Genomic DNA, 8,391 nt, shown 5'->3' with positions numbered 1-8,391 from the left:
GAGGGCTCAGCAAAATGCCCATAACATTCAGAGAAGCTACGTTTTGGGGAGATGACCTGAAGAGCATCCAGTCTAGCTGTGACTTCCTTCAGATCATCTGTCCTCCCAACCCTCAATGGCTATCCTGAAGATAGGAAGAATTACAAGGGCCAAAGATTACCATGTGGAATGTAAGAAGTAGAGATAGAGATGGCTCACCTTTGGATCTTCCTCCAGGACATGTACGTGAAGACAGAGAGGGCAACAATGGTGAGCACCAGCACTGCCCCTAAGGTGCCCACTAACCCATACACCAGGTTCTTACTGGTGCTGAAGTCACAGGTTTCTCCCCAGTACCAGTGTGTATCTGTGGTCAAACAGCTGTTGGATGATAGTAAAGGTAGGAGAGAAAGCAGATTTCAGTCAAGATCATGGACACTCTTCTAACCCTACCCCGTCTCCAGAACTGGCCCTTTGATCCCTTGGAGAGAGGGCTGTGAAGAGGGTAAAGATGTGTACAGGTTCTAGGAACTGGGATATAGGAGATAGGTGACTGGTCAAGGGGCCCCAAGTGAAGGAAATGTGAGCTGGAGTGGGGATGGAGTCCAGCTTCAAAGAAAATGGGCCTAGAACTATCTGGGAGCTATGATCTTGTGTCTTAGGGTATGACTACTTCTGATACAGGAGGATTCCAAAGCTGATGCAGTTGCCATGACATACGGTGTTCAGTGCCTAAAATCCTTGCTGTTTTTCTTTTTTCCTCCACCAGAGACAACTGGGCTTAAGTGACTTGCTCAGAGTCATACAACTTGTTAGTGTTATATGTCTTAGGTCACATTTGAACTCAGTTTCTCCTGAATTCTGGGCCAGTGCTCTATCCACTGCACCATCTCTGGCCCTCTGGTGGTTTCTTTCCCCAAGACCTCAAGCAGTTTACAGCATAACCCAATGTGTGGGACTTATTGATCATACTAAGCTAAAGTCCATTCACCTTATTTTAGAGATGAGAAAAGAGGCTTAGACAGGTTAAATGACTTCTCAAAGCCACTCAAAAAGGTCATAGTAGACCCAAAACGTGAATTAGTATAATCTAATTCCAGCTCCAGGGGCATTTCTACTTGCACATGGACACCCACAATAAGGGAGAGCACTTAGGAATGACACAACACATTAGAGGCATTGCTTGGCCTCCAAGAGGTGTCACGTGATTCTCTTGCCCTCCTTCTTGTAAACACATTTAGCTCAGAAATCACCTTATAAAGGCCAATTTTGGAATACTAACCTAGAGGTTCTGTGTACTTTTGACTTAATCTGTAGTCTATAAGCAACCTCAGAGTGGGAGAGAAGCTAGTGCCTTTGTAATCATTATCCACCTCTGTTTCCCTAGGTCAGCTGTGCTGCTCCCTGATTGTTCTAATAGTGTTTCCTGTTCCCAGAGTTTGTTCCCTGGCAGCTCCATGTGGAAGGGTCAGGGTAGGGGGATTGCTCCAACTGAGGTGTACCCATAGTCCTCCTCACATGTTAAGAATTCATCACTAATTACTCCCTCAACCTCTAACTCATCTTCAGATACCCCAGCACAATCTATCCAGACAAAACTCTATTTTCATTTTTCCCATCTATCTACTACCACATGGGGGACACCCTCCCCAACCCTCCACATCATATCCTGCTCTTCCCCTCTTCAAATCTGCTCAGTGCTCCTTTCCTTCCCAGAAGTCTACTTCAATGACACATGTTAGTCCTTCCATTGACTTGCCCCCTTCCTGGGGTCTTTTCAGGAAAGATGCAGTCAGGTCCATTGTGAGGCTCAAATAAGATAATGGCTGTAGAGCACGTCACCAACCCCAAAGAACTATCTAAATGGCTTAATATTATTATTGGCGTCCAGTCTGGTGATGATTTCTTTCCCTGAGCCTTCTACTACCCTCTTGCTGAGTTCCAACAGTGTTTATAGAGCAATACTAAAGTGCACTGGGAAATTTTTAACAACTTGACTCTCAGGGGGGAAAAGTGTGCACACACACACTTAAGTTAAATCTGCATTATTAGCACTTTCTTCAGTCTAGAGAATCCACAACACAACAAATCAAGCCCTGACCTGTATGTAGCATTGACGTTTCTGAGGTGTGATTGTTCACACAGAAAATTTAAGCATGTTAAACCAGTTTGAGGTGGCTCCTGGCACATCCCTGCCAATTGATAATTTCTTTGCTTTTATGTTAGGGTGATTTGGGTTTTGTGCTTTTTTCTTCTTTGTGTGGGTATGTCCTCCTTCACAGTTGAATGGTGGCTACCATATTCCTTCCATTCAGGCTGGGAGCTCTCCAAGAGCTGTCCAAGAAAGTGAATGTGGTTTCCTTCATCAGCACCTTGAGGGCAAGGGCCAAGTCAAGATGGCAGGCAGTGAGAGGGCACTCTTACCAATAAGAGGCTAGGATTGTTATAGATGTGACCACAGGGTTTTAGCCTGGTAGATCAAAATCTGCTCCTCTGGAAGGATAGGGGGAAGTCTGGTTCAGGGATGCAGTCCAGGGAGGTCCCAGATGGGGCTAGGAGAAGGAGGGAGGCTATTAGGAGGGCCTGGGAACTCACAGGCATCGAGGTCCTTTCCGAGACCCACTCTGCTGGAAGTGACACTTTCCCTGGTTGCAGTTCAGTGATGAGTTGAAACCCTGCATGCATCTGTTAATACACTGTGGTTTTTCCTCCTCATAGTCAATGTAGAAGAATTCCTTATATTCTCCAGCTGTCTTTTGGCATTCCACTAAGGGAGAAGGTGAAGGGAATAAATAGTACAAAGGAAGAACTCTTCCCCCAGGGTGGGCTCCAGAGCTCACCCTAACCCCTGCCCCACCTCTGCTTTAGGTTTACATACCCAGAGGGTCATAAGAAAATGTAGGCTCATCCACTGATGTCTTGTTGGGGTTCAAACATAAATCTTCTGTGAAGGAGTAAAACCAAGAGTAAATCTCCCCTTGTCTCAGGGCTTTTCTGTTGAAGGCTTCTTCTCCAAGAGGGAGGATAAGCCCCTTAGGAGGTGGGGAGGAGAGGGAATACTTTCTTTCTACCTTTGTTCTTCAGAACCCAGACCCTCAGGCTTCAGATACTCAACCCTTTGAAATTCTTTCCTTCCCTGAATTTTTTCCCATTTCCATTTCCATTTCCATTTCCAGCCCTTTTCCACAAGCCCACCTCCATCCTGGCACTGTGGCTACTGAGAGTCTCCTGCAAGAAGCTGGTTTTCTGATAGTTGGGCTATAATATCTCTGAATCTACACCTGATATCTTTTCTTTGTCTTCAAGGGAGCTTAGCATAGAGTGCTGGGCCTCAAGTTAGGAAGTCCTGGGTTCAACTCTTGACTCAGACACTTACTAGCTGTCTGATACTGGGCAAGTCACTTACCCTCTGCCTCAATTTCCTCATGTGTAAAATGGGGGTAATAATAGCACCTGTCTCCCAGGGTTATTGTGAGGATCAAATGAAATATTTGTAATGTGCTTAACATAGTGCCTGGCATATAATAGTTGCTTAATAAATGCTTGTTCCTTCCTTCCCACATTTCTGATTGCCAGTTCCTCAAAGTAGGTGAGCCCTAGTTGGGCTTTAAGGAGTGTCCAGTTGGGACTTTATCTGCTTTGGGTTCTGTCCTCTTACCCCTTCTCCCTCAGATGGGAGAGATACGCAGGGTCATGGAAAAGTGATAATTTGAGACAAAGAGCTCCCTGCAGGATCTCTTCCTTCCTTCTGTCTCAGGAGATTCAATACAATTTAACAGACATTTATTAATTGCCTACTGTGTGCAAAAGGATAGATGATATGGTATAAAGGCTAAAGGACTGAGGTGGGAGTTAGGAAGACCTGGGTTCAAATCCTGCCATACTTGATGTGAGACCACAGGCAAGTCACTTAACTTCTCAGTGGCCCAGGCAACTCTAAGACTGTATCACAAAGGAGATGAGAATCTGGATTGGTGGAGGGAGTTTCCACACTGCTAGTTCCCTCACACTGATGAAATCATAAGTCTGAACCCAAAAGAAAATGGGGGGAACGTTGGTTTCTGGTGCTGGAGATGATGCTGCCCTCCTGGAATTTACAGTGGTAGAAAAATAAAAACACAGAGAAATAGCAAATACATAATTTGTGATGGCCATTATTAGAGAGGTCTTATGTCTTCAAGGTCTGAGGTGGGGGGTAGGAGGGGGAAAAGGTTGTTAAGGACAAGAAACCCAGTGGCAGGTTTTCCATGGGAAGTGGGTTTTGAGTTGGCCTTGAAAAGAGGGGTAAAAATTCACTAAATACAAAGGGAGAAGGTCAAGGAGAAAATATTGCAAACAACCAGAAAGAAATAATGCAAGTATTATGGAAACACAATCAGGATAGCACAAGATTTAGCAGCTTCTACATTAGAGGACTTGAGGGCATGGAGTATGATATTCCAGAGGGCAAAGGAATTAGGACTACAACCTAGAATCACCTACCCAGCAAAACTGAGTATAATCCTTCAGAGGAAAAAATGGACATTCAGTGAAATAGAGGACTTTCAAGCATTCTTGATGAAAAGACCAGAGCTGAATAGAAAATTCAACTTTCAAATACAAGACTCAAGAGAAGCATGAAGAGGTAACAGGAAACAGAAATCATAAGGGACTTATGAAAGTTGAACTGTTTACATTTCTACATGGAAAGATGATATTTGTAATTCATGAGACCTTTGTCAGTGTTAGGGTAGTTGGAGAGAAAAAAATTAAATATATAGTTAAATTGATAGATAGATAGATAGATAGATAGATAGAGGGCACAGGGTGAGTTGAAGATGATGGGGTGATATCTGGAGAACAAAATTAAGGGGTGAGAGAGGATTATACTGGGAGAAGGAGAAAGGGAGAGGTAGAATTGGGTAAATTATCTCACATAAAACAGACAAGAAAAGGCTTTTACAGTGGAGGGGAAGTGGGGGACAGTGAGAGGGAATGAGTAAATCTTATTCTCATCAGATTTGGCTTATGGAAGGAATAACATACACATTCAGTTGGGTACGGAAATCTCTGTTACCATACAAGAAAATGGGGGAAAAGGGACAAGATTGCAGGAGAATGATAGAGGGGAGGATAGATTGGGGGAGGGGGTAATCAGAAATAAAAACTTCTAAGGAGGGACAGGGTCAAAATACCGAATAGAATAAATGGGGGGTGGGATAGGATGAAGGGAAATATAGTTTTCTACAGCATGACTATTATGGAAGTATTTTGCCTGACTACACATGTATAACCCGTATGGAGTTGCTTGCCTTCTCAATGAGGGTGGGCGGGAAGGGAGGAAGGGAGAAAATATGGAGCCCAAAGTTTTAAAAACAAATGTTCTGTTTTTTTTCTTTTAGGCAATGGGGATTAAGTGACTTGCCCAGGGTCACACAGCTAGTTAAGTGTCAAGCGTTTGGTCTGAGGCTGGATTTGAACTCAGGTCCTACTGACTTCAGGGCTGGTGCTCTATCTACTGCACCACCTAGCTGCCCGAAAAACAAATCTTAAAATTTGTTTTCACATGCAACTGGGAAATAAGATATACAGGCAATAGGGTATAGAAATCTATCCTGCCCTACAGGAAAATAGAAGGGGAAGGGGATAAGAGAAGGTGGGGGACATAGGAGGACAGAGAGGGGAAGGGGTATTCAAAATGCACCCTGTCTTGGGGTTAGGGGAGGAACAAGATGGGAAGAAAATCTGGAACTCAAAGTCTGGTGGAAGCGCATGTTGAAAACTAAAAATAAATAAATTAAAAGAGAAAAAAAAATCAAAGGGAGAGGGAACACGTCACAGATACAGTGACTGACCCAGGGGGAACAAAGACAAGTGTAGAGGCAGTTTGTGCATCATGTATGTAGAGGAGGGTAATCAGGAAAAAAGTTAAGTGAGCAGGGGTGAGATGGGGCACTTACTTGTGCATCCTGTGTCTGCTTGCTCTTTGGTTACTGTTTTAATTGTTTCCTCTACCTTCTTTGCGATAGCTTGCAATTCTGTCTTGTAATCTGGGGTGAAACTTGTTGACAGGATCACATCATAGTCCACCAGTACACTGCCATTTCTGAGAAAAGAAGAGACGAGGTCATCTCATCATCTTCTCAGTGCCTGAGTGGGGTTGGTAACCAGGCCAACCTGACAACCACATTGGGGAGGAGGGGCCACGTAAGGCTTCATACAGAATAGAGTGCTTGAGCCACAATGTCTGCTCTCAGCTAGGCCCTCTTCCCTCTAGAGGAAACTCCCTTCATGGAGATGGGGGACAACCTGGAACGTCCTTTATCCAGGTGTCATTCAGAATTCAGACTCATAGCCACTCCTTCCTTAGCCTCCACAATCTAGGTGTCATCCTCCTCTCCTCATTCTCTCTTACCCCAGTTGCCAAATCTTGTTGTTTCTTTTTCTACAACATCCGTTTGGTATACCCCCTTCACTCTACTAAGGCTGCCGCTCCCTGAGCTCAGACCTTCATCACCTCTAAGCCTGGACTATTGCAATAGCCTTCTAACTGGTCTCCTTGCTTCACATCTCTCCCCATTCCAATCCTTCCTCCACAGAACTGTCAGAAAGATTTGCGTAAAATAGAGTTCTGACCATGTCACCTCCCTACTCAATAAACTCTCGTGACTCTATTTACCCCTAGAATGAAATAATGAATTCCTGTTTGGCATTTAAAGGTCGTTACAACCTGGTCCTTCCTATCTTTCTGGTCTTCTTACGTATTCCTTTGTACATCATGTACACGAATGTACGTGAATTGTACACTCCAGCCATGTACGGGCCTTCTTGCCGTTCCTTAAACACACACTCCATCTCCCATCAATGGGACTTTGCTCTGCTGCCCCCCATGCCTGGAATGCTCCTCTGCTTTCCTGCTTCCTCTTAGAATCCCTGTTTTCCTTCAAAACTCAAACACTCCCTTCTGTAGGCGGTGTCCCCCGGTCTCCCTTACTTCCCATCCATCTTCTGCTGCTGGTGATTTCTTCTCTAAGGTTCCCTTGTTCTACTCTTATCTTTATCTTATATTTACCTATTGCTCTAAATGAGAAGGCAAGGGCTGTTGTGCTTTTTCTTTGTATCCTCAGCAAGCAATGAGGTCTTGCTAGCTGATTGATTCATCCTTGAAGGATGTTGAGGTGAGGAAGGAGAATACTGCACACTGATAGGGCACCCACACCATGTAACTTCCCACCCTACGTGGCTCTGCTTCCCCAAAGATGGCAAAGACTTACGAAAGCTTCTTGATCTCCACACCAGCATAGTGAGAGATGTTTTGGTAAATGTCATCCATCTGAAAGGCAAAGGGGTCACTGGGTTATCTAAATAGGCAAAATCATGGTATTCTTTAGCCTCCCCCCCCACCTCCCTTTCTGCCACTCCCCCTCTCTAAAATAGCCTTTCCTCTTAGCAGAGGCCTGTGAGAATCGACCTGTGTGAAAGTAGACTCTGGATGGAAAGGGTTCAAAGCACAGAAGAACCAGAGAGGACACAGGAGAATTTGTTCTGCCCCTTTTGGAGAGCAGTGTCTCCATGGAAGGGTTAGGCAGATGGGGCCATTACCTAACCTAGTCTCCTCCCTTTATTCTTGTGATGTCTCTAGTTCAGCTCTCCTCCTCAAGGGCCACCACCTGTCTCTTTCAAGAAGGGATCTCCCAGAACCAGCAGTGGGGAGGCCTGGAAAGGATGAGTGAGTCAGGAAAACCCAAACAAGCCAGGAGTAGTTTGCTATTCCACTCTCCACTGATTCCTTCATGAAGTGAGAATCCAGGTCTCTTCCAGAAGAGGAATACAATGCAGCTCCACCCCAATTACAATTCATGTTGTCCAACAGCAGCTGGGCTCTCCTGCAGCAAGCAGTCCTTCTCCCCCCCCCCATAATTAATTCCCTATCTTATTTTCCACAGAAGCTATTCCAAACCTTCCCTTCCCTCCTCAAGTCTCCCACATGTGCCCCTCACTTGATTACTCTCAGCTGAGTCTTTATTGAGAAAATGTAGGCCATTCTCTGTGAGCTTCCTCTTTTCCTTTGATCTTCATCTCAAAACTTGACATCACCTCCCACTCTCTTCTCCTTTCTCCATATTCTCTGACACACAGAAGTGGCCTTTCTGCCTGCCAAGGCCAACTTCTCACTTTGTGTACTTGATCTCATCACCTCTCAGTTTCTCCAGCAAATCATATCCTCAATCATCTATCTCCTCACTCTCTCACAAATCTCCAACCTCTCTTTATATGTTCATTTCTCTTACTTCCTTCAACATGCTCAAGTCTTTTTTTTTTTTAACAAAAAACAACCTTGACTAGACTCTACTGTCCCGTCAAACTGCCTTCTTATAGTTCTCTTCCCTTTCTCAGTCAAACTCCTTAAAAAATGTATTTACACCTGCTGCC

At 44.6% G+C, this 8,391-nt stretch overlaps 1 long non-coding RNA gene across 1 annotated transcript; it reads right to left on the bottom strand.

Annotated features, from left to right (window-relative positions):
• Positions 1-2,858: 2,858 nt before the first annotated feature.
• On the bottom strand, positions 2,859-7,293 carry LOC114029111. The gene is made up of 3 exons (XR_003567444.1): positions 7,233-7,293; positions 5,919-6,064; positions 2,859-2,923 (listed from the first exon to the last, which is right to left on the bottom strand). It is a non-coding gene; the product is annotated as an uncharacterized LOC114029111 (long non-coding RNA).
• Between the last annotated feature and the right edge of the window lie 1,098 nt (positions 7,294-8,391).

Source organism: Vombatus ursinus, unplaced genomic scaffold, assembly GCF_900497805.2.
Source record: "Vombatus ursinus unplaced genomic scaffold, bare-nosed wombat genome assembly UNPS02005106.1, whole genome shotgun sequence".
In the NCBI taxonomy this organism is placed as follows: Eukaryota; Metazoa; Chordata; class Mammalia; order Diprotodontia; family Vombatidae; genus Vombatus; species Vombatus ursinus.
The sequence above is the reverse complement of the archived record's forward strand: the minus strand, read 5'-3'. Positions and strand labels throughout refer to the sequence as shown.